We start from the raw sequence: 27,030 nt of genomic DNA on the forward strand, positions 1-27,030 counted from the left end.
CAAATAAAGTGACGCACCTGGAAATATAATTCTGGTGAAGTTTAAAACTTCAGGTGAAAAACTTCACCTGAACATGAAGCTCCATCAACCAGGATGTTCACCTGCTGCAGGTGTTCATCTGCTGATCTTTACATATTTCCAGGTGCGTCACTTTATTTGACTGAGAACAGACGACCTTTGTTTTCTGTTTATTCAGTCCAAATAGCTGCACTGCGTCCAGCCCTGAATTAAATGACTATTTGTGTATTTTGAACATGATACAAGTATAAAACACACATAAGGAATGCAAAAACACATTTTTTTTGTACCACAATAATCTTAACATGCTTGAAAAGGAGTTGGAAAAAGAACCTTATGAACTCTGACCCCATAAACTCAAACAATATATGAACCCTCATTAATAAATAAAAATATAAAAACAAACATAGGTTAATTAATTTTCCATTTTATCTGGGTTTACATGTCTAAATATACACATCTATACGCACACACTCATATGTGTTTGCCTCAATTTAGTGCTATCTCTCAAACATATTTCTATAACTTGTGAAAATGACTTCCTTTCAAATTGTATTAAATTTTGACTTTAATTCCTCATTTAACTTGTTCAATAATTGTACCCCTTGAATTGAATTGTTGTTCATAAACTACGAATCCTTAAGTTTTAGTTTCAGTTTTATCTTCTTTCTTTTTAATAAAACCTGCTCAGTAAGGGAACAGGTAGCGGTTTATTAGATGCCTTAAACATAATCTGAGCTATTTTAAATTCCACCAGCTCTTCAAATTAAATAATTATAGATTTTAATAACAGGTTTGTGGTCTCATAATAACCAACATTATAATTCTAACGGCTCGGATCTGTAGGAAACTCAGTGGATGTAAACAGCTTTTGTAATTAACTCCCCACACTTCTGAACAATATATTAAATATGGCAAAATCAGAGAGTTATTTATAACATGAAGTGATTTATTATTCAGAATATGTCTGGCTTCAGCCAGGACCTTTATGCTCCTACTTAGTTTATTCTGTAAAAGTTGAATATGAGGTTTCCAACTGATTTTATCATCTATTATTACACAGAGAAACTTATTAACTTAAGCCCTTTCTAGACATGCACCATCTGAATTTGAGTATTTTTCTAACAGTTTCCAAAAACCATAATTAAAGTCTTGTCCAAATTTAGTGATAATTTATTATTGTCAAATCGTTTCTTTAATTTACTGATTTCTGAGGCGACTATGGAAAGAAGTTGTAAGTTTTTACCAAAGACAAATTTTAATACATTAGACACTTTGCTCATGTCATTTAGTACAAATTAAATTAAACTGGTCCCAGTACTGACCCTTGAGGTACCCCACACATAATCTCCAGACAATCAGATTCAATATCTCCTATCTTCACAAATTGTTTTCTGCTCTTTAAATAATTCCTCATCCAGTCCAAAACTACTCCCCGAATTCCATAACGTTATAATTTTTTAATTAAGATAATATTTATTGTGTCAGAAGCTTTCTTTAGATCTACGAATCCCCCGACAGCTAATTTCTTACTATCTGCTGCACTGGTAATTTCTTCAATTAAGTCAGTTATGGCTAGTGATGTTGATCGATTTGCATTTAGAAGATCAATGTTGAAATCCCCACAGATAAATATAACTTTTTGATTATCCATCCACTCACTCAGTCCCTGACCCCTTTGGGGTCAGGATGGGTGATGATTCCCATCTCCAGCTGTCATCGGGTGAGGCGCAGTCACCTTGGACAGTTCACCAGTCCATCACAAAACCTGTTGATTAACTTCTATACATTTTTCTTCCACCCAGTTATTGAATATTTCTATATTTGATCCAGGAACTCCAAGTAAATAGAAACATCTCCCTTGTATAAAACTTACAATAAAACTTTTGTGTTTTGCTAGAGAAGAAAGTTCAGTAGAGAACTGACTATAGATCAGATATCTGTCTGATGAGGTTATTATTGTTTCTTTAGCATGGAATCCATGTTGTAGCTGATTTATCTGAACATGTGCAGATCAGATCAGATCATTTCAGAGCAGATCAGCCATTTCAGAAACAGTTTCTCTTTCTGCTCCTCCTCTAAACTCCTCCTTCTTCCACCATCAGTTCAGTCAAAGCCACGCCGAAGCTTCGTTTCCTCTAAGCTGAATTTTCTTACGTTTAGTTGCCAACATTATCGAACAGGGTTTAGATTTGAAGGTTAAATAGTTTTATTCTAGAATTAAATTATATTTAACTCAAACTGGTGGAACTAGAAGACGAGGAATGGCGACTCTACCTGCTGCATCACGGCTCTTTGTTCTGCTCTCCGTCCTGCATTTCCTGATCTCGGTCCAGTTTGGTTCTGCCGGTGAGTTTTACCTCAGATTTGAAGAATAAATAATAAATAATGTTTATCTGATGAACCTCTGATATAAACTCTACTTTAATGCTGGTTTTAACTCTGTCCGTCGTTCTGTTGTAGATGTTTTAGTTGTTTTTTACATGACCCAAACAGTTAGTTTCCTAATGACTAACCCAGTTTAGTTCTACTGGTCTAACTGGTTTAACCAGGTGTTTTCCTGGATGGAGGCTGGGGTTGCTATTAATTATAATCTCTATCCATTTGAAATTATTATCCATCAGTTTTAGGGCAGAGGCCAGCAGGCAGAGGGGATGATGGGACACTAGAGCAAGATTCCCTATGTTTAAGAAAGGAAAAAAGGCCCACAGCATCACAGACTCACTACCGTACCTGGAAAACTATTCACTCCCCTTCACTTCTGCATTTAGTTCCCTTTATTATTACACCCCTAAATAAAATCCAGTACAATTAAATTCCACCAGAAGTCATTTAGTAAATAGTTTTGACCAGAGTTCAACTGCAACTCTTCTGTGAGGCTTTGTAGAGCCAATCATAGATGTAATAATTATCACATTGTGTCTAAGGAAGAAAAACTCTTTAGAACCAGGTTTTTCTGTAAGCCTACAGACTAAAAACTCATCTTTGTCAAACATCTCACACTCACATTGGAAGGCGAACATGTGGAACATCAGTTTTCAAGTCTTCCCATAGTTTCTCAGAGGGATTTAGGTTTGGGATTTGACTAGGCCATTCTAACACATGAATGTGTTTTCATCTAAACATTTTACATACGAGTCCAAAATGAATCATAACCCTGTAGATTTAGATTTAAATTTATTTTCAGTTTGTTTCTGATAGGAACTGAGACTGACATACAGAATGCAATGAGTATGAATAAATTATGTTTGAAAATTGTCACTTTGAAAAATATTTATATCCTTCACAATAACTGAAGGAAAAATCTACACATGCATTAAGCTTTCTTCTAACTGCTGTTTCTATTAGTTTCTAGTTATGTATCCAGTAATGATGGGCAGATGAGGCGATTGGTTGTATGGCACGTCTCCCAATCTGTGACGGGACTGTGTTGCTGTGTCACCTGCAGTGACATCTGCTGGATTCTGCTTAGTCTCTGTGATAAAATCAAAAGAGAAAACTTCCTCTTCCTCTGTTGATCCATACTGATATGCAAATACGAGCCAAAAGCCAAGAACACAAAGTTTCTCCATTTAACAAAACCCACAGACATGTCGAGACAGTTTCTCCCTGATCTATTGCTGGGTTTCATTTGACGTAGCACCGACGTCACCCAATGCAGGTGGAGGGCCGGAAGTAAATTCAGCCCATTTATTTCTGTTTATCCAATATCAAAATGTCTAAAGTCTGAGTCCTGTACAGGTGCTCCAACCGTTCTAATAGAGAGAAAGATAAATGTTAATTTCGTGTTTTGAAGTTGGTCACAAGGGAGATAATTTACATAAAAAATAGGAGAAAAGTGGATCAACAATCTACAGCTAATAACACAAGGTACAGAAACTAACAATGCAGCTCCACTTTCTAACAGGTAACAATCGCATTGTTTAAATTGTATTTTCAGATATTTTATTGGACAGTTGTTTAGAAAGTCAAGCATTCATATGTAAGGGAAGATGTATTATTTTTATGCTGTAGTGCGGTTTGCCTCAGAGTGCTAATGTTGTTAGCAGCTAGCTCCGTGCCGAGTCACGGACAGAAGATATGTTGATTCAGTGGGACTTCATGCTAAAAAAATAAAACTAAAAAAGCTAAATAAATTAAATATAACCTATCCAGCCATACAGTCACTGTAGTGGCTAAAATCCTATATTTTAGGCTACTGGTGGTTGTTGTTGAAAGGCGTTGGTTTTACGTGCGCTCAATTAAGATTCAGGATGCCGATCTTTCCTTTGACATAAAGTAATTTATTGCCAGTACAAATGTCCACTGTCTCACTGTTTCCATTTAGATCCACATAAATTCGACATACATCGAAAACCAAGCACAGTAGAAAACTGTTTGCCTCTACCTATTAACCACAGGTAATAGGTAGAGGCAACAGGTGTTCTGAGTATCAGACACTCAGAACTCAAAATAAATACGCCCCCTGGTGGAATAAATGGCTCCTACAAGCCAGCCTCTAATTGCGTGAGGCAATTATCAAACTTAAATCAAAAAGAGCCACAAATAAAGACATATCTCCATACAAATATACAAAATATACATAAGAGGCATATCAGGTTTACTCATTCATTATCCTATCAGTTTGTAGCTTCACATAATAGACAGATTTTTGTTACAGGTCTTTCAATAATGTTTGTTTTCGTTTGAAGATGAACCACTCGTACCAGACCCTTTTTATCTGGAAAGGTTTTAATAACTTTCCCTAATATCCATGAGCCTCGAGGTGTTGTAGAGTCCATGACCACCACCACATCTCCAGGAATGAAACATCTCCTTTTCTTTATCCATTTTTGTCTTTCTTGTAACAACGGTAGATATTCTCGAATCCAACGCTTCCAAAAGAGATCTGAAATATATTGGATTTGTTTCCACCTTCTTTTGGCATAAAGATTCTTTTTGTCAAAGAGTCCTGGTGGGAGAGCTGGTTTTCCCTTCATGAGTAGCAAGTGGTTGGGTGTTAAAGCCTCAAGGTCATTGGGGTCCTCCGATAACTTTGTGATGGGACGATTGTTAAGCATTGCCTCTGCTTCACAAAGTACAGTGTGGAATCCTTCATCGTCCAACATTTGTTGACGGAGCACTGAGTGCAAAACCTTTCTGATCATTCGGATGAGGCGCTCCCAAACCCCGCCACAATGTGATCCAGCTGGTGGGTTAAAACTCCATTTAATCCCTTTCTGTGCCAGGGCCTTCTCAATTCTCCCATTATTTAGAGAGGCTAGAGCTTCTCGTAGCTCTCTTTCTGCTCCTTTGAAATTGGTGCCGTTATCTGATCTCATGTGTGAAACTTGCCCTTTTCGAGAGATGAATCGCCACAGTGCATTGATACACGAGTCGGTATTTAAAGAGTAAGCCACTTCAAGGTGCACGGCCCTGCTTGTCATGCATGTGAACACTACTCCATAGCGTTTTACAACACTGCGTCCAAAATAATCTACACCAACATTTGTGAAGGGTGGTAGATCAGGGACCACTCTTTCCTCTGGCAAGTCTGCCATTTGTTGTTGACCGGTTTGTCCTCCATACATCCTGCAGAAAGAACATGTCGCTATGACCCTTTTCACAGCTGAAACTCCATTTGTTATCCAAAATTTTCTTCTTACGACCGAGAGGACATGATTTCTACCTCCATGACCAAGCTGCAAGTGAAAATGTCGGAGGATAAGGTAGGAGATGTGCTGGTCCTTTGCTAGAATGAGAGGATGTTTAATGTTCTCAGGGATGGCTGCTTTACTCAGCCGGCCTCCAACACGCAGAAGCCCATCTTGCAGCACAGGGTCCAGTTTGTAAATTGGGCTGCTTCTGGGTATTTCTGAGTTGCGAGATGTTAATGCAGCGAACTCATCAGGGAATCTTTCCTTTTGGCAAAAGGAAATTATGGCCGTCTCAGCTTGTGTGAGCTCTTCTAGAGACTCACTTTGATTTCCCAGCGAGTTTTTGAGAGTTTGCATTTCTTTTGTCAACTCCAGTGTTGATGAATTGGTCAGCTGCAATTCCTTTCTTCTCTTACTCAGTTTCAGTACAACTCCATTTAGCTTGATGAACCAAGCAACTGCACACTTCAATTTTTGCCAGTCTGAGAAGAATGATATTAGCTGAGAAGTTGCATTTGAATTGATGACTGTAGCGTTAATCAAGGGAGTCTTTTTTAGTTCTAGGTCATCAGCAGTCATACTGAAATCCATTGGAGACTTGGGCCATTTATCTTCAGGTTCCCACAAAACTGTAGGACTTTCTATCCATTTTTGGTTCAAAAGGTTGTCAACTTTAAATCCACGGGAAGCATCATCGGCAGGGTTTAAAGATGAAGGCACATGTCTCCACTGCTCAATGTCTGTGTTGTCTCTAATGATTGTTACTCTGTTGGCAACAAACGTTTGAAACCTTCTGTCTTCATTTTTTATATATTTTAGAACAGATGTGCTGTCAGTCCAGAAGCAAGCCTTCTCCAATGGCAGCTGAAGCTCTAACTGAAGCATGTTATTCATTCTAACGGCTATAACAGCAGCTGCGAGCTCTAAACGAGGAATAGTCACATATTTGAGTGGAGCTACTCTGGCTTTGCCAAACAAGAATGATACTTGAACTCTCTTGTTGCCGTTCTGCATTCTGACATACGTAGCTGTACCATACCCACTCTCACTAGCATCAGAGAAGTGGTGTAACTGGGCACTAATGACTTCTCCAAACCCTTCCGGTTTGATACATCTGCTGACTTGGAAGACAGCCAATTTTTCCAAGTCAGTCAGCCACCGGTTCCACCGTTTCTGGAAAATTAGAGGTATAGGATCATCCCAGCCCCATTTCATCCTGCATAACTCTTGTAACAGCAGTTTGGCAGGAAGAATAAGAGGTGCTAGGAATCCTAGCGGATCATAAATGGAGTTGATGGTAGACAACATACCTCTTTTAGTGGAAGGCTTTTCTTTGACTTTCAGCTTGAACTTAAAACTGTCCGTGTCTGTGCACCATTGTAAACCTAGTGCTCTGTCTAGCAGTAGCTCATCACTGTCCAGATTTAACTCACAAAGAGTCTGGGACCTGAGCTCTCCTGGGATACATTGGAGAACTTCTCGGCTGTTGCTAATCCATTGGGTTAGCGTAAACCCTCCTCTGCTGCAAATAGCTATAAGATCTTGGGCCATGATAACTGCACTTTCCTCTGATGGCAGACCTTTTAAGAGGTCATCCATGTAAAAGTTTTTGTTGACTGTTAGTACAACAGCTGCTGAGAAGTTGGACTGATTATCCTCAGCAGTCTTTCTGAGAGCATAGCAAGCACAGCTTGAGGCCACCACATGAAACGTAGAAAGTCCACATGCTCCTCAGCCACCTTAACCTGGTGGAACATGGATTTTATGTCTGCCATTAATGCCACATGTTCCTGCCGAAACCTCACTAGAACCCCCACCAATGAGCTAGTTAGGTTTGGGCCCTGTAAAAGCTGACTGTTAAGAGAGACCCCTTTATACTCTGCTCCACAATCAAACACTACACGCAGATTATGTTTTTGTGGATGGTATACACCATGATGGGGTATATACCACACCTTGCCTTTTCGTGTCAGCTGATGCTGTGGAACCCTTTCTGCATGTCCACTGTTAATGGCATTAGTCATGAAGTTTGTGTACTCTTTATGGAAACCTTTGTTCTTTTTGAATTTTCTTTTCAACCCATGTAAGTGCTGTAGGGCAACAGAAATGTTTGGCATAAAGAGTTCTTCCCTTTTGAAAGGCAGTTTCAGCTTGTAATGTCCATTCTCCATCTGTGCAGAGCGATCCATTATGTCTAGGAATTTTTGTTCCTCTCTTGACATTTCCTCTTGTTCTGTAAATGACTTTTCATTGAAGTCATAGTTGTATTGACTGATCAGAAGCTCTTCAATTTTATCAACTGTAGTTCTGTTGACATGAACTGAAGGGTAGCCATTTTCAAAATCATTGTAATCTTCTGCTGAAGCATTTACAACCCATCCTAGGAGGCTTCTGACTGCATAGGGCCCTTCACCCTGACTATTAACCACCTCCCAAGGTTCCATTAATTTAGATGCATTGGTTCCCACTAGTAGGTCTACACCAGCATGTATACGAGGAAAGTTGGTGTCCTTCAAGTACGACCATTTAGACAGTTCCTCCTCACTGATGATGATGTCGGTGGAGACAGGTGTAACGCTAATTAAGGCTAGGCGCCTGACTACGGCCAAGTCTAATAATAGGCACTCAGACAGGTTCGGCTATGGAGCCCGTGTGTGTGAATAAAACACCATCAGACAAAAAGTATGTTCAAGTTATTGTATTCAAGTGTATATTCTTGCATATATTTAGGAAGATATTCAATAATAATATTTATAATAACAATGATTTTCTATGAATATAACCGAAAGACACAACAAAGAAGAAAAACAACAAAAAAAAACAACAAAACAATAAACCCTGATGACACCCAAGCGTTTTTTTCTATTTTAAGTCCATTCGTGAATCCAAGGTGATTAATGGTCCATCAATCAATAATCCAACTGTTTTTAGTCCATGATCCAAGGCATTAGATCCAGAATGCATAAAGTAGTTTGGTTCATTTAAGTCCTACCGCAAAGCTGCGGTGATCCTGTAGCTCGCCATCCTGGGTTGACACAGGGGGTGGAAAAAAAACCTGACCTAAATAAGGTCATAAATAAAAAGAAAACAAATTAACTTTCACATTTAAACTGTTATCCAAATTAACCAAACATTCAATAATTACAATAAAAAAAGCTATATTCCATCAAGTATTTCTCAGGAATCTTTCAAATGAATTTCAAGTTAAAGATCGCGATCAAGTTTACAGATCAAATTAAAGTTACATTCAGATCCAAATTAAAGTTACAAGTCAAGGGTACAGATCAAATTAAAGCTCCGCGGAGCATCGAGCGGCCCGAGCAGCCAAGCGCCGCTCGGCCTATAGCCACCGCGTGGTTCCAGCACCGCCTTCCCACAGCCACCGCCGATGCTCTGACGGAGCAGCCGAACCGACCCTCCTTGAATTACTCAGTGTGTTATGTTTGGCATTGCTCACAGACAATGCACAAAAATACATTGCAGATTGGCTGCAGCAAGTAGATCAGGGGTCACCAACCTTTTTGAAACTGAGAGCTACTTCATGGGTACTGAGTCATACAATGGGCTACCAGTTTGCCACTCTCTTCTGAAATAACAAATTTACTCAGTTTGCCGTTAGTTATATATTATCAATAATGATTAATGATACTTATCCATGAGAATACTCATCCATGAGAAGGCACTGATCACGTTAATTATCTCACAATAATTAGCAATGAAAACAAGGTGGGAAACAAATATCAATATTCAGCACTTTATCTCTTTTAATCTCAGTGATTGTGTGATTCTTTTTTTGCGGCAAAATTTCGGCCTCAGGATTTTTGAAAAAAAAGTATTTTAAGTTGTGAATATTTTGTTACAACACTGACATGTTTAACAATAAGAAATTAATAATGGGCAAGCACAGGATTGGATAAATTAATTATTACATGTCGGGTTTTTCCACCATTGTCTCTGAATGTGTTCCACCCTTTTATGAACATTTACATATGGACCACAAATAGTTAAACATTTAATTTGAAAAAATAATGAATTTTTCTTAGAAAGAGTGTGTCCCTTTTACTATATGTTTTTTATTGAAATTGTCACACATCATGAAGTTACAAATCATTTATGACTGTATTGTAAAGAAAACCCTGTTTTTTTTACTCATTATTACTGACATCATAGAATATATTGGTAATTTCAAAAACTTAGACCAATATTTGCAATTATTGGTCTTCAACTCCCAACATGGCTCAGAAAAATCCACAGTACTTAATGTTTCTGTAATATTTAATAAAAACATGTGTGGAATGGAACATAACATGGTGGATTGTCCCATAACAGGGTGGAAAATAAAAGTATTTGATTCTAAAATCTGATGATTTTCATTATTAGTTGAAGGATTCCTAACAGGGTGGAACTTTAAGCTTTACATATACAGGTTTAACATATTTAAGATAAGAAAAAGTACAGAGATGGTGATTGTTGAAGCTCACTTTGTTTTCCATGGTTGAACTCACATCAAAACCAATTGATGTCACTTACATTAAATGGTTTTTAAGGAATTTTAGACTTTTTGAATGCAGAAATGAAACATCCTAACAGGGTGGAAAGTTAGTACTGGCACATGTATAAGATGAAGAAAATATCAAATGAGAAAATGGTTTCAGTAGATTAAATTGCATATTAAAATAAGGTGTACTCCAGTCAATCAACTTATTGAAGAAAAACATAAATATAAATATATTTTATAGTTTAAATGTCATGAGGAAGTCTATTACGCTGCACTGGTCAAACATGAAATTGAACATGTTCGTCAACAAAAGGTGTGTAAAGAACAAAATATTTGAAAGGCATTTCGTTTATATTTGAATAATGACAAACATCTAAATGTATAATTAAAATACTTTGTTGTAAATATTTGGCACATTTTACAAAAATTAATAGTAAGCAAAACATGGGGACATGGAATGTTGCCACAAAACAATCACCCAACTGTTACATTTTTAGATAACCACTTACATCTTTACATTTCATAGGAAAAATATCCAATTTTCACTAGCCACTCAAACAATTTTTTCAACAAATCATGAACTATGTTGCACCATGCTTCAAAAAGTTATCAATTATGTAATGTTAAAGAAAAATCAACTTACATATTTTTTAAAAAATCTTGTCACATTTTGAACTCATGACCAAATCTGCTGCATTTTTAATAAAATTGTAACTGTTATATGTCATGAACACACTTTTAAATTGAACACAAGCTAGCTAACCTTCAACAGAATAACAAACCTTTAATGACTAAATCTAACATGTTATTTAAATTCAACTGAATAAACATTTTTCACAATCTTTCCTAACTCGGTGGAACATAACAGGGTGGAACTTTCTAACTAATCTACTTGTAGCTCTTTATGTGGTCAACATTTAGCTAGCTAACCTTCAACAGAATAACAAACCTTTAATGATTAAATCTAACATGTTATTTAAATTCAACTGAATAAACATTTTTCACAATCTTTCCTAACTCGGTGGAACATAACAGGGTGGAACTTTCTAACTAATCTAACTGTAGCTCTTCATGTGGTCAACATTTAGCTAGCTAACCTTCAACAGAATAACAAACCTTTAATGACTAAATCTAACATTATGCTTTTTAAATTTTACTGAATAAACATTTTTCACAATCTTTCCTAACAATCTTTCCACTGTCCAACGGCGCAACAAGTAACCAAGCAGAAGGAGCATCGTGACTGTTTTTATCCTCCCTCCCACTGCAATGTTTGCCATTATATAGGAGACGAAATCAATTAGCAATGAGCATGCTATGTGTTCATACGTTCAACTTTTACTTATTCAGCGATTAAATAAATGTGTGTGTGTATATATATATATATATATATATATATATATATATATATATATATATATATATATATATATATATATATATACACACACACATTTATTTAATATCTGATATATATATGTGATTAAATAAATGTGTGTGTGTATATATATATATATATATATATACACACACACATTTATTTAATATCTGATATATATATCAGATATTATATATATATATTATATATATATATATATAAAAAAATAAGAGCTCTATGTGAGGCTTCAGTCTTTAGGAATTAGTAAAGATACGTCAAGAAGAATAAGATTGTTTCTGTATGTTATATCACTATATTGCAGACTTTGGTCACAGCGTTGTCCCTTATATGCGACACCTCAGTCAACACCGTATAATTCAGCGCATAGTGACAACTTTTTTTAATCAGATGCAACATGTGTCTCTGTACAGCTAGCTTAGCTAGCATCACGTCCACAGATCTTACCTTTCTTTAAGCTTTCCTTCCAAGTGACGCTAAAAGTTGGACGAAGTCCCCACCGTCTGTGAAAGCGAAGCGCTGCTGATTTTACATGTCGCCAGTTATTTTGATTTATGCAGCGCTTTTATATTACTGATGATTAGGCAGCTTCACCCGCTCAGAGGAAACCACTGCGCATGTCTTGGAGCTCCGAGTGCGAGTAAAGGTGGAGCCGATGGGTAACAACAGACACTACGTCACGTTATTGCTGGGATTTTACGGCGCCACCTTAAATCCCTTAACTTCACATTTTAACGGAAGAAAAGACCAACGAGACTTGGATGTAACGAGTAACGAGACAGTTTTGTAGAAATGTAGTGAAGTAGAAAGTACAGATACTTACTGTAAAATGTAGTGGAGTAAAAGTAGAAAGAACCCATTATTAAATCTACTTAAGTAAAGTACAGAAAACGAAAACTCTACTTAAGTACAGTACTTCCCACCACCGCTTACAGCAGCGCTCCCTGCTGCAGTCTGCAACATCTCATGCAGATTAGCCAATGTAGAGAGGAGATATAGCTATTTGATTAACCGAAGGGGGAAGTGGAGTCAAGTTATAATCTAATGCTATTGGGGTCTTTAGAGTATGGAGAGCCATTTCAGCCAAAATTAAATAAATAAATAAATGGGTGAAATAAATAAAAATGAGTAAAATAAATCAAAAAATGAAGAAAATGAGTGAAATAAATAAATAATTTGTTAAATAAATAATTTAGCTTTTTCATTAACCCATTTTTCATTTATTTATTTTTCATATTATCAATTTCTCAATTTCCCTTTTTTCATTAATCTATTTTTCATTTACCCACTTTTCATTAATCTATTTTTCATTTAACCATTTTTAATTTAGCTTTTCATTAACCCCATTTTTCATTTCTTTATTTTTCACATTATCAATTTCCCAATTTCTCTTTTCATTTATCTATTTTTATTTATCCCTTTATCCATTTACCCATTTTTCATTAATTTATTTTCAATTAACCACTTTTCAATTTCCCTTTTTATTAACCCAATTTTTTCATTTATTTATTTCAGATTATCAATTTCTCTATTTCTCTTTTCATTTATCTATTTTCATTAATCTATTTTCATTTGTCCATTTTTCATTTATCCCTTTATCTATTTACCCATTTTCATTAATCTATTTTTTAATTTAAACATTTTTGATTTCCTTTTTCCATTAACCCGATTTTCTATTTCCCAGTTTCATTAATCAATTTCTCATATATCCCTTTTTATTTACCCAATTTTCTTTTATCTATTTTTCATTCAACATTTGTTTGACAAATCTTTACTTTTCCCATTTTCCAATTCCCCTTATTCATTTAGTATTTCCTTATTTTCTTATTTATCACATTCTATTTCCCCGCAAAACTTAGGGAAAAAATAAATGCAAATGAGGAGAGGCACGTCATCAGGCTACAACTTCCCCAATTGGTTGGTTAGCGTCACACCCATACTTTGCTTCAAGAAAGATGGCGACCTACTAACGGGTTATCAATAAGCTGAAGCTCATTAACTTCATTAGAAAATAGTGTTATTACTCCTGACTTTAGTTCTCGTGTGGCCGCTCAGACAGAACGTGTTTCAGTTGGCGGCTCTCATGGACTCAGAGCTTCACCGTCGGGAGTTTTATAGTTTGAACGAAGCGGCCGCTGAAGTTGGCTTACGATTGAAGGTTCGGGACACCTTCGTAGCTACCAGCTGTGATCCAACTATAAGGAGCAACTTTACTGTACATCGTAAGTGAACTGCAATATCCAGAGGCAGCTCTACGGACCATCGGGCTGAAAGAATGAGAGTGGAGAGCCTTGGAGATCTGCGTCGGAGGCCATCTTTCAGACATGCACCGCTGCTGTCCGTCCAGGATCCTCCGGTTGCCCAGACGTTGCACGGTAAGCTACTAACGTTGATGTTTGTTTTCCAACTACTGTCATATTTAATCAATAGGGCTCAATTACGATCGCGGGAGGTTTTGAGTTGATCTCGGCAATAGGTGACAAACTGAACGTCTCCAGGATGTTGAGACCAGCACGTCCTCTGATCCAATACATCTTATTAAGGATAAAATCAACAAAACGTGTTCAAATTAATGGCCCAACAGGTTGATTAAAGACAGTAAAAAGGTAGGAGTGGTTTCGAGTCGATCGCCTTGTTTTACCTTTGTAAACAGACAACCTGAATACAGTGACCTTTAGTGAGGGTACAGAATGGAGAATGGATAAAAGCTGAACTCCTGCTACAATCTTTGCCTCTCTTGGTTACATCCCTGAGGTGTGCCAAGTGTGGCCCACATGCATATGCACTGTTGAAAATGAGAAGCTGACATTCACAAATGACATTGAAATAAATTCTAGTCCAACTTCTGGTTTGTTGCGATTCCTCTGGATCCTGTTGGAGGAAAAATATCCCAACTTCACAAGATGTGGCTTTAACCTAACTCCTGTCAGTCTGAAGCTTCTCATATTTAGGTCATCAAACCAAAGTTCAGATCTACCATAACTGGTTCCATCGCCACCAGGTCAAAAGTACAGCTTTTTGGCGCAGCACATTCATTAATGTTTCCATCATGTATGTTTTCAGATGCAGACCATCCTGCAGGCCTCTGGTCTCAGTGTTTCCCTTCAGACTCCCAGTGGGCTCACAGCTTCAGGATGACCAGAGACCTTCACCTTTCTGGAGCAGGAACACTCGGCCAAATGCACTGGTGACACATTCATTTTAAAAAATGTGTCTGTTCTTATACCATTGATATGCATTAACCGTCTGTATTTTACCGTTTTGAATAAACAAACTGATTATTATGAAATCTGTGTTCCTTCTAATATGTGAAGTTCTAATTTAATCAAATCTCATGTTTTCACGTCCCAGAGACAATAAAATGATCGTTTGTTTGTGGCTTAAAATAAACGAAACAATCTTAATAGAACAAAGCTACAAAAATAGAATACAGATTGAAAGTTTTGGACCTGTTTTATTTTTTGGTTTCATTACACTGAAGATTCTTCAACATGAAGCTAAACAGTGAGTGGAGTACCTTGTATGTACGACAACGTAGAAATGAACAAACATGACATATTGGGTTCTTAATAGCAACCCTAGCAGTTATTTTACACAGCTTGGTTTATTGAATAATGATTGTGTTCATTTACAGACGCCTTCAATTGGAAATCTGCAATCTGAAGTATCAATGAAATAGTTTAACCAGTCAGTCCTCAGGTCGTCTGCCCTGCATGTTTCAGGCCTCAGTAAATGTCTGATGGATGAGCTAATGCTATCGTTTGTATCAGGGGCTCTGGAACAAACACTTTAAAATGTTAATGTCCTGTATAACAGAGTGATATAGACACATGTTTTCATCTCACTGTGTCATTTCCACTCTATAGCTGAAGCTCATCACATTTCTGGATGTTCTGTGTTTCAGTTAAATTGAAGTTAGCAGGTTTTTAATCAGGGCCACAACACCCTGTGTGTGTGTTGGGTTTAAGAAAAGAGGCTGCTCTGTTTGAGCACCAGCATTCATTTTTCCTCTGATGTTTGGGTGAACTCTTCTCTGTAGAGGTTGGCCGTCTCTCTGGTTCTTCCTGAAGGAGACCCATCAGGAGTTCTGGTGCTGCTCACAGTGCAGACGGTTCTCCTCACTGTTCGCCATGTCAGCCCCGGTCCTTCTCAGCCAGGATCTCCAGTCATTCTGTTCCTTCACCCTTGAATAAACATAACAGAATATGTTCTGGTGTTATGATTCATTTGTTAATTGAAACAATGTTTAGTATCAAAATAAGATTAATTTATTTCCTTAACAGTTCCTTCTCCTATTCCCTCAGAAAGGCAGAGTTTAGGAGTGACTAATTACATTTACTTAAATATAGTTGAGTAACTTTTTGAAACTCAAATGAACTTTTAGGAATACTCTTACTATGCTGAACTTTTTACTTTTACTCAAGTCATTTTATTATGAGGCATCACTATTATTTAAACTAATTTTCATTTTGTCTTTAAAATACCAAAATTTCCACTGAACTTAATATTTTGGGCCTTCTAATTGTGTAATTTTTTTTAGATATGAAATAATTGATAACTTGATCAGTTACTCAGTACTGATCAACTTTTTACCAAATGCTTCTTTACTCTTGTTTAATTTCTTATTCAGCTACGATTTACTTTGAGTAAAAACATGTTGAAGTGCTACTGTTATTCCTGGAGTATAAATTGTGGGTCCTCTGTCCACCTCTAAGGAACAGTAACCAAATGTTGAGGCACACGTTGACCAAAAACAGGCAAACTAAGGTGGGCAAGTTATACATACAAAGAAATACTTAAATTAATAGTCATATTTACTTTATATGCATGTGGGCCACACTTGGCACACCTCAGGGATGTAACCAAGAGAGGCAAAGATTGTAGCAGGAGTTCAGCTTTTATCCATTCTCCATTCTGTACCCTCACTAAAGGTCACTGTATTCAGGTTGTCTGTTTACAAAGGTAAAACAAGGCGATCGACTCGAAACCACTCCTACCTTTTTACTGTCTTTAATCAACCTGTTGGACCATTAATTTGAACACGTTTTGTTGATTTTATCCTTAATAAGATGTATTGGATCAGAGGACGTGCTGGTCTCAACATCCTGGAGACGTTCAGTTTGTCACCTACTGCCGAGATCAACTCAAAACCTCCCGCGATCGTAATTGAGCCCTATTGATTAAATATGACAGTAGTTGGAAAACAAACATCAACGTTAGTAGCTTACCGTGCAACGTCTGGGCAACCGGAGGATCCTGGACGGACAGCAGCGGTGCAGGTCTGAAAGATGGCCTCCGATGCAGATCTCCAAGGCTCTCCACTCTCATTCTTTCAGCTCGATGCTCCGTAGAGCTGCCTCTGGATATTGCAGTTCACTTACGATGTACAGTAAAGTTGCTCCTTATAGTTGGATCACAGCTGGTAGCTACGAAGGTGTCCCGAACCTTCAATCGTAAGCCAACTTCAGCGGCCGCTTCGTTCAAACTATAAAACCCCCCGACGGTGAAGCTCTGAGTCCATGAGAGCCGCCAACTGAAACACGTTCTGTCTGAGCGGCCACACGAAAACTAAAGTCAGGAGTAATAACACTATTTCTAATGAAGTTAATGAGCTTCAGCTTATTGATAACCCGTTAGTAGGTCGCCATCTTTCTTGAAGCAAAGTATGGGTGTGACGCTAACCAACCAATTGGGGAAGTTGTAGCCTGATGACGTGCCTCTCCTCATTTGCATTTATTTTTTCCCTAAGTTTTGCGGGGAAATAGAATGTGATAAATAAGAAAATAAGGAAATACTAAATGAATAAGGGGAATTGGAAAATGGGAAAAGTAAAGATTTTTCAAACAAATGTTGAATGAAAAATAGATAAAAGAAAATTGGGTAAATAAAAAAGGGATATATGAGAAATTGATTAATGAAACTGGGAAATAGAAAATCGGGTTAATGGAAAAAGGAAATCAAAAAATGTTTAAATTAAAAAATAGATTAATGAAAAATGGGTAAATAGATAAAGGGATAAATGAAAAATGGACAAATGAAAAATAGATAAATGAAAAAGAGAAATAGAGAAATTGATAATCTGAAAAATAAATAAATGAAAAAATTGGGTTAATAAAAAAGGGAAATTGAAAAGTGGTTAATTGAAAAATAAATTAATGAAAAATGGGTAAATGGATAAAGGGATAAATAAAAAATAGATAAATGAAAAAGAGAAATTGGGAAATTGATAATGTGAAAAATAAAGAAATGAAAAATGGGGTTAATGAAAAAGCTAAATTAAAAAATGGTTAAATGAAAAATAGATTAATGAAAAGTGGGTAAATGAAAAATAAATTAATGAAAAATGGGTAAATGGATAAAGGGATAAATAAAAAATAGATAAATGAAAAAGAGAAATTGGGAAATTGATAATGTGAAAAATAAAGAAATGAAAAATGGGGTTAATGAAAAAGCTAAATTAAAAAATGGTTAAATGAAAAATAGATTAATGAAAAGTGGGTAAATGAAAAATAGATTAATGAAAAAAGGGAAATTGAGAAATTGATAATATGAAAATAAATAAATGAAAAAATGGGTTAATGAAAAAGCTAAATTATTTATTTAACAAATTATTTATTTATTTCACTCATTTTCTTCATTTTTGATTTATTTTACTCATTTTTATTTATTTCACCCATTTATTTATTTATTTAATTTTGGCTGAAATGGCTCTCCATATTAGAGGTTCACTGAAGTCAGCCATAAATATCTGGTGGAAATCACATGAAGCCTGGTTGATTTAGAGACGATCGTTGACATGGCTGGTATTGCTATTTGCTAATAAGGCACGCCCACATGCTTCAGCTAGCAGCCGAAGCATGTGGCTTCGGCTGCTAGCTGAAGCCACATGTTTCAGCTAGCATGTGCTGAAGAATGCTAGCTGAAGCCACATGCTTCAGCACGCTTCAGCTGAAGCACACTTGAAATCAGCAGTTGGAAACGGGGGGTGACATCACCATTAGAGATGGGGTTTTTTTTTACTGAGTAAAAAACTCAGTAAAAAACGGAGTTTTTACTCAGTTTTTACTCAATAAAAAACTGAGTCTTTTACACAGACTCAGTTTGTGTTTACACAAAATTAGTCTGTGTTTTACACAGACTCAAAACTGAGTCTGTGTTTTACACAGACTCAGTTTTGAGTCTGTGTTTTACACAGACTCAAAACTGAGTCTGTGTAAAACTGTTTTACACAGAGTTGATAATCATGTCATTTTATATCAATTTGCACAGCATTGAACCCATTTGAGTCAGAGTAAATGTAAGACTACAGAGATGGTGACAGTTGAAGCTCACTTTGCTTTCCATGGTTGAATTCACATCAAAATCAATTGATGTCACATACATTAAATGGATTTTGTGGAATTTAGACTTTTTGAAGGCAGAAATGAAACATCATAACAGGGTGGAAAGTTAGTACTGGGACATGTATAATATGAAGAAAATATCAAATGTGAAAATAGTTTCAGTAGATTAAATTACATATTAAAATAAGGTGTAGTCCAGTCAATCAGCTTGTTGAAGAAAAAAATAAATATAAATATATTTTATAGTTTAAATGTCATGAGGAAGTCTATTACGCTGCACTGGGGACACATGAAATTGAACATATCCAGCAACAAAAAGGTGTGTAAAGATCAAAATAATATTTACAAGGCATTTTGTTTATATTTGAATAATGGTAAACATCTAAATCCATCCTTCCTTTTTCCTGCACCCTTGTCCCTTAGTGGGGTCGGGAGGGTTGCTGGTGCCCATCTCCAGCTGGCGTGCAAACATCTAAATGTATAATTAAAAAACTTTGTTGTTCAGTTGTTTCAGTGGCTACCTGTATTAGCTGTGTGCAAGAATTCCTGCCGGTGTTGCCCGTACTGGATTGTGTTTGAGCTTCTCTTTATTAAATTATAATAAACATCATCATCGTCATCATCATCACCTGGGTTTCAGTGTTCATCCTCACAATCAACCACAAATCATGACAGTTTGAGTTTGGGGAGAATGTTTGTGCATCTGAACAGCTTGATTGATACTTTATCTTGTCACTTGTGTTGAAATTAGCTACATTGTGTTTACAGCAGCGCTCCCTGCTGCAGCCCACAACATCTCATGCAGATTAGCCAATGTAGAGATAAGATACAGCTGTTTGATTAACCTATGGAGTGAAGTGGAGTCAAGTTATAATCTAATCTTTAGAGGATCACCACAGTCGATCATAGAAAATCTGGTGCAAATTGGATGAAGCCTGGTTGATTTAGAGATGATCGTAGACATGGCTAGCATTGCTATTTGCTAATAAGGAACGTCCACATGCTTCAGCTAGCAGTCAACATACACAGAGTTCATCATCATGTCATTTTATATCAATTTGCACAGCACTGAACCCATTTGAGTGAGAGTAAAAGAAAGACTTCCTGCAGACAAAAACAGGTGACTTCCTGTTGGAGGGGGGCGTGGCTAAGGTGATGTCATCATATGACCTTGTGAATGTGATCAAGGCTGGCCAATAATGAGACATGGAAAGTCTGATGAAGTTGTGACTTTTCCTGTAGAAGTTATTGCATTTTAGTATTTCATGGCACAAAGCCAAAGTTTGACACTTAGCCACGCCCACACGCTTTGATGTACGAGAATTCTTTTGATAACTTTTCATCTTCAATGTCTTAAGTGTGTGCTGAGCGAGTTTGAAGTCTGTATCTCAAAAGCTGTAGGAGGAGTTCGATCAGATGCGACGTCTATGAAAAACCGGAAATGGCGGCTTTGATCCAAAATGGCCGACTTCCTGTTGGGTTTGGACCATGGCTCCAAGAGACTTTTTTGTACATCCTTACAAGATACACATGTGTACCAAGTTTCATAATTCTAGGTTAAAGCATGGCTTGGGGCTGATGATTTAAACTCTTCTAGGGGGCGCTGTTGAGACATTAGGCCACGCCCACCAAATATTGCACTGGATTACTGTCCGGAGTCGGATAAGGATCGATCTCAGTGAGTTTGGTGCAGCTGGACTCACAATTGTGGAATTAACAGCCAAACGTATGGACACGGCGTTACAGGTATATTCGCCACGCCGCCACGCACACCTGCTGCATCCAAAACAAACAGCGTTGGAAACCATAACACACCAACATGTCTTCTGTTTGTGGACACAGTTTCATGTTGATTAGGTTAAAGAGGTCAGATAGGGACCGATCACAATAAAACATGACACTTCCTGTTCTAAGGGGGCGTGGCTTATGTGATCTCAAAATTTCACAATTGGGTCTTGTAGGGCATCCAAAGGTTATCACACACAGAAAGGTTGGTGGCTCTGTGAGTATCTTTGTAGGAGATATAACTGTTTATTATTTTATGGTGAGTCAGTGAACTTTGACCCCTAGTATCACCCCTTCAGCATGCACGAAAACTCACCGTTTTGATAACTTTTAATCGGGCATGCCTTCTGAACAAACTGACCAAGTTTGAAGCCGATCCATCAAAAGCCCTAGGAGGAGTTCGATCAAATGCGAAGGCTATAAACGGCCAAAATGGGGTGAAATTTGCAAATTAAATCCAAAATGGCCAACTTCCTGTTTGAGATGCACTATGAGAACAATGATAAATTCTGAGTGGCGTGGGGAGTTCTACAAGTGTACCAAATTTCAAGTCTCTACAATAAAGTAACTGAATAGGAAAGGGTCTTTTGAAATTTTCTAGGGGGCGCCGTTGAGCCAATTATTGGGGGATTTTTGCGCGGACCTTAAAATACGTAAATTTTTCACAGTCTCTATGGGCCTACCAATTTTGGTGACTTTTTGAATATGTTAAAGCCCCCAAAAAGGCAATTCATTTGAGGCGAGAAAAATAAAAAATAAAAAAATTAAAGCTCCGCGGAGCCTCAAGCGGCCCGAGCAGCCAAGCGCCGCTCCGGCCTATAGCCACCGCGGGGACCCAGCACCGCCGCCCGCCTGCCACCGCATAAGCTGTTGCAGAGTTGAGGCGCGCGTCTGCCAGGTAGTTCGCAGCGTTGAGTTCGGCATGGTTCCCTGGTGACACACAACAAATTTGGTGCAGATCGGTCGATGTAGAGAGAAGATATTGGTGATGGGATAACCTAGGGCAAAATCACAATTCAAACCTGATGGGTTCTTTAACATTGAACACAGGTGAAACGTATACAGTTTGGTGCCAATCGGAAGATGCATCTGTGATTCAGAGACAATTATATGCATATGGCAAAGGACAGACAGTTTGCCATGCCCCCATGAGTCAGAGTTCATCCTCACAGTTCATCATCAGCTCATATTATGTCAGGTAGTAGAAGATTAATTCCATATGTATTACTCAGTAAAAATAAGACATACAGTAGAAAAAGCTGATTTCCTGTCAAAAGTGGGCGGAGCTAAGGTTATGTAATCATCTGACCATGAGAATGTAATGAGGGTTGGTCAGTAGTGAGACATAGGAAGTCTGAAGCAGCTGTGACCTTGTATGTGGAAGATATCTCACTTTGATGTTTTATGGCGAATAGTCAAAGTTTGGCACTTAGCCACGCCCACATGCTTTGACATACAAAAATTCCTGTGATAACTTTAGACCTTTAATCTCTGAGCTCTCTGCTCACTGAGTTTGAAGTCTGTATGTCAAACGCTGTAGGAGGAGATCGATCAAATACGACGTCTCTGAAAAACAGCAAATGGCGAATTTAATCCAAAATGGCCGACTTCATGTTGGGTTTGGACCATGGCTCCAAGAGACTTTTTTGTAGGTCTTTACAAGACAAACAAGTGTACCAAGTTTCATAATTCTAGGTTAAAGAATGGTTTGGGGCTGATTATTGAAAATCTTCAAGGGGGCGCTGTTGAGACATTAGGCCACGCCCACAAAAAATTACACTGGATTCCTGTCGAGGGGCCCACAAGGATCAAACCTAGTGAGTTTGGTGCAGCTGGGCTTTAAACTGTGGAAATCAAGGCCAAACGTAAGGAGACGGCGTTAAAGGTCACTTCGCCACGCCGCCACGCCCAGCTGCTGCATCCAAACCAAACGGGGTTGGACACCCTAACACACCAACATGTCTTCTGTCTGTGGACACAGTTTCATGTTGATTAGGTCAAAGGGGTCAGATAGTGAACGTTCGCAGTAAAACATGACACTTCCTGTTCTAAGGGGGTGAGGCTTAGGTGTTTTCAAAATTTAACAACTGGGTGTTGTAGGTCATCCAAAGGTGATTACACACAGAAGGTTTGGTGGCTCTGTGACTTTCTTTGTAGGAGATATAACAGTTTATGACTTTGTGGTACGTCGGTGAACTTTGACCCCTGGAACGACCCCTTCAACATGCTCGAAAACTCACGAATTTGATAACTTTGAATCGGCCATGCCTTATGAACAATCTGACCGAGTTTGAAGCCGATCGATCGAAATCCCTAGGAGGAGTTCGATCAAATGCGACGTCTGTAAACGGCCAAAATGGGCTCAAAATCGGTACTTCAATCCAAAATGGCCGACTTCCTGGGATACTTGCACTATGACATTAATTGTAAATTCTGAGCGTCTTGGGGAGCTCTACAACTGTACCAAATTTCAAGTCTCTACGATAAAGTAAGTGAATAGAAAAGGGTCTTTTGAAAGTTTCTAGGGGGCGCCCTTGAGCAGTTTCTTGTGCGATTTTTGCGATGACTTTAAAATACGTAAATTTTCACCGGGCTCTATGCGGCCGCCAAGTTTGGTGAGTTTTTGAATATGATAAAGCCCCCAAAAAGCCAATTTATTTTACGGAAGAATAATAATAATTTACAGCACGATTACAATAGGCCTTCGCAGCGCTTAGCTGCTCGGGCCTAATTAAAGCTCCGCGGAGCCTCAAGCGGCCCGAGCAGCCAAGCGCCGCTCCGGCCTATAGCCACCGCGGGGGACCCAGCACCGCCGCCCGCCTGCCACCGCGTAAGCTTTCGCACAGTTGAGGCGCGCCTCCGCCAGGCAGTTCGCACCGTTCACTTCGGCATGGTTCCCTGAGGAAACACCACAAATTTTGTGCAGATCGGTCGATGTAGAGAGAAGATATTGGTGATGGGATAACCTAGGGGGCGCTGTAGAGTAAAAGCACAATTCAAACCTGATGGGCTCTTTAGCAGAGTCAGAGTTCATCGTCACAGTTCATCATAAGGTCACATTATTTCAGGTGGTAGAAGATTATTTCCATATGTATTACTCAGTAAAAATAAGACATACAGTCGAAAAAACAGCTGAATTCCTCCTAAAAGTGGGCGGAGCAAAGGTTACGTCATCATCTGACCATGAGAATGTAATGAGGGTTGGTCAGTAGTGAGACATAGGAAGAGGGAAGCAGCTGTCACCTTGTATGTGGAAGTTATGTCACTTTGATGTTTTATGGCGAATAGTCAAAGTTTGGCACTTAGATACGCCCAAATGCTTTAACATAGAAAAATTCCTGTGATAACTTTAGACCTTTAATATCTGAACTCTCTGCTGACTGAGTTTGAAGTCTGTATGTCAAACACTGTAGGAGGAGTTCGATCAAATACGACGTATGTGAAAAACAGTAAATGGTGAATTTAATCCAAAATGGCCGACTTCCTGTTGGGTTTGGACCATGGCTCCAAGATACTTTTTTGTAGGTCCTTACACGATACACAAGTGTACCAAGTTTCATAATTCTAGGTTAAAGAATGGCTTGGGGCTGATTATTTAAATTATTCAAGGGGGCGCTGTTGAGACATTAGGCCACCCCCACAAAAAAATACACTGGATTCCTGTCGAGGGGCCCACAAGGATCAAACCTAGTGAGTTTGGTGCAGCTGGGCTTTAAACTGTGGAATTCAAGTCCAAACGTAAGGAGACGGCGTTAAAGGTCAATTCGCCACGCCGCCACGCCCACCTGCTGCATCCAAACGAAACGGGGTTGGACACCCTAACACACCAACATGTCTTCTGTCTGTGGACAGTTTCATGTTGATTAGGTGAAAGGGGTCAGATAGTGAACGTTCGCAGTAAAACATGACACTTCCTGTTCTATGGGGGCGTGGCTTAGGTAATCTCAAAATTTCACAACTGGGTGTCGTAGGTCATCCAAAGGTGATCACACACAGAAAGTTTGGTGGCTCTGTGAGTTTATTTGTAAGAGATATAACAGTTTATTACATTCTGGTGAGTTGGTGAACTTTGACCCCTGGAACGACCCCTTCAACATGCTCGAAAACTCACGAATTTGATAACTTTGAATCGGCCATGCCTTATGAACAATCTGACCGAGTTTGAAGCCGATCGATGGAAATCCCTAGGAGGAGTTCGATCAAATGCGACGTCTGTAAACGGCCAAAATGGGCTCAAAATGGGAACTTCAATCCAAAATGGCCGACTTCCTAGGATAGTTGCACTATGACATTAATTGTAAATTCTGAGTGTCATGGGGAGCTCTACAACTGTACCGAATTTCAAGTCTGTACGATAAAGTAAGTGAATAGAAAAGGGTCTTTTGAAAGTTTCTAGGGGGCGCCCTTGAGCAGTTTCTTGTGCGATTTTTGCGAGGACCTTAAAATACGTAAATTTTCACCAGGCTCTATGCGGCCGCCAAGTTTGGTGAGTTTTTGAATATGATAAAGCCCCCAAAAAGCCAATTTATTTTACGTTAGAATCATAATAATAATAATAAACAGCACGATTACAATAGGCCTTCGCAGCGCTTAGCTGCTCGGGCCTAATTAAAGCTCCGCGGAGCCTCAAGCGGCCCGAGCAGCCAAGCGCCGCTCGGCCTATAGCCACCGCGTGTGCCCAGCACCGCCTTCCCCCAGCCACCGCCGATGCTCTGACGGAACAGCCGAACCCGCCCTCCTTGAATTTACTCAGTGTGTCATGTTTGGCTTTACTCACAGACAATGCACAGAAATCTGTTGCTGATTGGCTGCAGCGAGTATATCAGGGGTCACCAACCTTTTTGAAACTGAGAGCTACTTCATGGGTACCGAGTAATATAAAGGCTACCAGTTTAAACACGCTCTTCTGAAATAACAAATGTACTCAGTTTTTCCTTATACATTATCAGTAATGATTAATGTTACTGATCCATGAGAATACTCATCCGTGAGAAGGCACTGTTCACGTTAATGATTTCTCACAACAATTAGCAACAAAAACAAGGTGGGAAACAGATATCAATATTCAGCACTTTATCTCTTTTAATCTCAGTAATTGTGTGATTCTTTTTTGCAGCAACATTTCGGCCTCAGGATTTTTGAAAAAAAAGTATTGTTTTAAGTTTCAAATATTTTGTTACAACACTGACATGATTAACAATAAGAAATTAATAATGGGCAAGCTCAGGATTGGATAAATTAATTATTACATGTGGGTTTTTTCACCATTGTCTCTGAATGTGTTCCACCCTGTTATGAACATTTACATATGAACCACAAATAGTTAAACATTTAAATTTGGAAAATAATGACATTTCTTACATAGAGTTTTTCCCTTTTACTATATAATATGTTTTATTCTTGAAATTGTAACACATCATGACGTTACGAATCATTTATGACTATTGTAAAGAAAAATCTGTTCTTTTACTCATTATTACTGACAGCATTGAAAATATTGGTAATTTTAAAAACTTATACCAATATTTGCATTTATTGGTCTTCAACTCCCAACATGCTTCAGAAAAATCCACAGTACTTAATGTTTCTGTAACAATATTTAATAAAAACTTTTGTGGAATGGAACATAACATGGTGTATTCTCCAATAACAGGGTGGAAAATCAAAGTCTTTGATTCTAAAATCTGATGATTTTCATTATTAGTTGCAGGATTTGCTCTTTGAAGTAAAGTATATGTAGAGATTTTTTCCTGGCTCTATTTGGCAAGAACATGTGATATCCCTGTAGTGGATTTTTCCATGACAGGTACTCATTGTTCCCCTCACAAGAGTCAATGGGGGTAACTAGTTAAATGAAAACAGACAAATGGCAAAGTCATCTGATAATACCTCAGACTACTCTGCAACTCTATTCCATCATCTCAAAATTTTTTAATTGACAAAGTTATTTCTTTTCACCCTAATTTCTACCTTATTTGGTTCAAGAACATACCAGGGTGGAACATAAGAGGGTGGAACTTTTCTAACTAATTTACCTGTAGTTCTTTATGTGGTCAACATTTAGCTAGCTAACATTCAACCGAATAACAAACTTTTAGTGACTAAATCTAACATTATATTTTTTAAATTCTACTGAATAACCATTTTTCACAATCTTTCCTAACAGGGTGGAACATAACAGGGTGGAAAATAACATGGTGGAACTTTTCTAACTAATATACCTGTTTCTCTTTATGTGGTCAACGTTTAGCTAGCTAAACTTCAACAAAATAACAAACCTTTAATGACTAATTATAATATTAGGTTTTTTTAATTCTACTGAATAAAATTTTTTTTTACAATCTTTCCTAACAG

The 27,030-nt window shown here is 38.0% G+C and overlaps 1 protein-coding gene and 1 long non-coding RNA gene across 2 annotated transcripts in view; both read right to left on the reverse strand.

Moving 5' to 3' along the window:
• LOC103460905 (uncharacterized) overlaps positions 1-27,030 on the reverse strand; it is a 228,811-nt gene that overhangs the window by 89,986 nt on the left and 111,795 nt on the right. The gene's annotated exons all lie outside the window — the stretch shown is intronic.
• Positions 14,983-18,203, reverse strand: LOC145548820 (uncharacterized). Its single transcript, XR_014084813.1, has 2 exons — positions 16,777-18,203; positions 14,983-15,732 (listed from the first exon to the last, which is right to left on the reverse strand). It is a non-coding gene; the product is annotated as an uncharacterized LOC145548820 (long non-coding RNA).

This window comes from Poecilia reticulata, chromosome 18, assembly GCF_904066995.2.
Source record: "Poecilia reticulata chromosome 18, P_reticulata-male-v2, whole genome shotgun sequence".
NCBI lineage: Eukaryota > Metazoa > Chordata > Actinopteri > Cyprinodontiformes > Poeciliidae > Poecilia > Poecilia reticulata.